This window comes from Triticum aestivum, chromosome 1D (assembly GCF_018294505.1).
Source record: "Triticum aestivum cultivar Chinese Spring chromosome 1D, IWGSC CS RefSeq v2.1, whole genome shotgun sequence".
Lineage (NCBI taxonomy): Eukaryota > Viridiplantae > Streptophyta > Magnoliopsida > Poales > Poaceae > Triticum > Triticum aestivum.
In genome coordinates, this window is record NC_057796.1 from 85,378,884 (window position 1) to 85,381,753 (window position 2,870).

Consider the following 2,870-nt stretch of genomic DNA (forward strand, 5'->3'; position numbering starts at 1 on the left):
CGGGCCGTAGGATCCATGGGTCTCCTACGGGCCATCGATAAATGGGCCTGTAATCGGTGGGCCTCGGGCCGTCGGATAAATGGGTCTACATGGGCCGTAATCGGGCGTAATTAGTATCAGCCCAGCACGGTAACAGGCCGTTAACAGGCCGCAGGACAGCAAAGGCTTAATTCTATCATAGGCATAACGGGTCGTTAATGGGCCAGAATATAGGACGGGCTGGAAACAGCGCAACGGGTTAACAGGCCAGAAACGGGCCGACTCTTGCCATGGGCCGAATTTGGCCCATTAGGGTAACAGGCCAGTAACGGGCCGACTCTTGCCGTAGGCCGAATTTGGCCCATTAGGGGAACAGGCCAGTAACGGGCCGACTCTTGCCATGGGCCGAATTTGGCCCATTAGGGGAACAGGCCAGTAACGGGCCGGAAGTAATCGAGGGCCGAAAAGGAGCCCAAGAACGTATGGGTCGTCAATAGGCCAAAAGCTAACACGGGCTAGAAACGGCCCATGTAAATCACGGGCCGTTAACGGGTATAAAGAAAATTACTGTTCATTATGGGCTAGAGTCACCGTGGGCCTGTAAAGGGCCGAAAGATACGAAGGCCTCATATGGGCCGAAAGACGTCGTGGGCCATACATGGGCCGAAAGTGAAATGGGCTGGTGTTATATTCGACGGCCCACATGACGTTGTTGGGCCGATTTCCTTTAGGGCCTAACGGGCCGTGAGTTAACAGGTCGTAAAATGGGCTATTTGCAAAGAGACCGTTAACAGGCTTTTCATGGGCCAGCCCGTTAACTTTTGACCAAGTCAAACGGGCCGGCTTTGTAAGCTAAATGGGCCAGTGGTGGGCGGTGGCACGTGTCGACATATCATAGGCGCCTATCTGACCCACTGACAAGCTGACACGTGTTTCGTCCGGCCAATAAGAATTTTACACATGGAAATTTCCCATTGGTCGGGGTTGTTAATGGGTTATCGGATCCAAAACCTGACCCGATAGCTTAACGGCGTTCCGTTACGGTGGATGCCACGTGTCGGTCACCCTTGACGAAAGCACTTCTGTGACGCGCGATTTATCGTCATGGAAGTGGACACTTCCGTGATGATAATTTTGGTAATGTCATGGAACACTTCTACGACAGCACAGGTATGACTATCTTGATTCTGTCATAAATTTGTCATGGATGTACATGCATGAAAAAAACGCGACCTACTGTGACAAACACGTATCATCACGGAAGTGTATTTTTTTTTGTAGTGTATGTTTGTTCCTCCAGACAGCTGGGCTCTGATGGTTATGGCATGGATGAAGAAGCCGTCCACCATACTAAAGGTGATTGGTGTTGAGATATCGGTGCAGGAACCGGGGTTGTACTATTCGTCGCCACCAAGGCCACTGCGGACCACGTTAGGGATGTACCTGTATCGAGGGTTCGTGCATGTCGAAGAAGTGGTCAATCCATCAATCGAAGTCCTGCCACCGCCGCTGGTGCCCGGGTCCGTCGATGATGTCCATTACAGGAGTCAACGTCAGACTTTCCACGTGTTTCTCAGAATGATGGATGGCACAGGGCCTACTCCATCGTGCGGCGGAGGCCACTTCCTTCTTTGGGAGAAGAGGCAGGGCTGGCTGCCTGGATGTGCTCTAATTTGAGGTAACAACTGAATCTTGTCAGATGACATGTTCTATTTTTTTTACCTGAACTTTTTTTAGAAAGGGCTATATGTCAACTTAATGTTCTAGCAGAACTTATATATTGTGTTGTCTGTCTATTTTCTTTGCACAACATTCAAGATATTTCCCCGTCATTGATAAAGACGTTGAACTGTTATGTACGAGTTCATTGGTTTCAACATAGGCCTACCCGTAGAGATCCACTGCTTCCACCCTGATTGTGCCGCCTGCGTGAAATTTTTGTATGCAAGTTCAGCATGCTATGATGTTCTATATGATTGTGTCAACTATATAAGTTTTTACCGAGCATCATCAATGCATATGGCTGAAAGATGTATTTACGAGCATCGACCGCGAGCTCTCACACACACACACACGCACAAGTGGGACCCGTTGAATTATTTCTTCGCTCGTGATAGCTTTTAATTAGGTTCCACTGTACTCTAACTTTTTTCTTAAATTATTAATTGAGCTCAGTGACTTCAAAAATTTGTATAGAAGCCTTGTTTGGGCCTTTCCGGCGTCGCTGAATGTGGGCTGAGTAGCCATGTAAGGTTGTACTGTACTACACATGCCTTTTTTTCAACATCAACAATGCAACTGGGCCGACAGTTGTACACAATCCGGGTCAACTTGTTATTCTCCGCCCCGCTGGGCTGCAAATCTTTCCTAGGAGGGATGCATTAGGCTTAACAAGAAAATGGGCTTTAAGAAATAATAAATGGGATGTAATTATAAAAAATGGACAGTAACTATAAAAAATGCACCAAACATGTAATTAGTTTATAAAATATTACTTTTGGATTTTGAAAATTTTAATTTCATTAATTGTTGTGCGTGCAATGTTTCGTTGGATTTTTACGTAATACAAATTTATGTTGAAATTGTATTTAATCTGACTAGAAATTTCAGGACAAAAATATTTCGGATCCTATCGAAATGTGGGAAATTTTATTGAATTCTATTTTGAACGGTTGGTTGAAATTATTAATTGTTGTACTAGCTAGAAAATGGGTTGTACTTTTAACAAACTGTAAATGGGCTGTAGTAAATTCCATTAGAATTCAAAAATGGGTTGTGCATTCTTACAAATCACAAATGGGCTATAAGTTCTCTGCCACACACTTGTGGACCTACTAAGTTGACGCGTATGCAAGGCTTTGTCAACTTATAGTCAACACACGGTTCTAGCA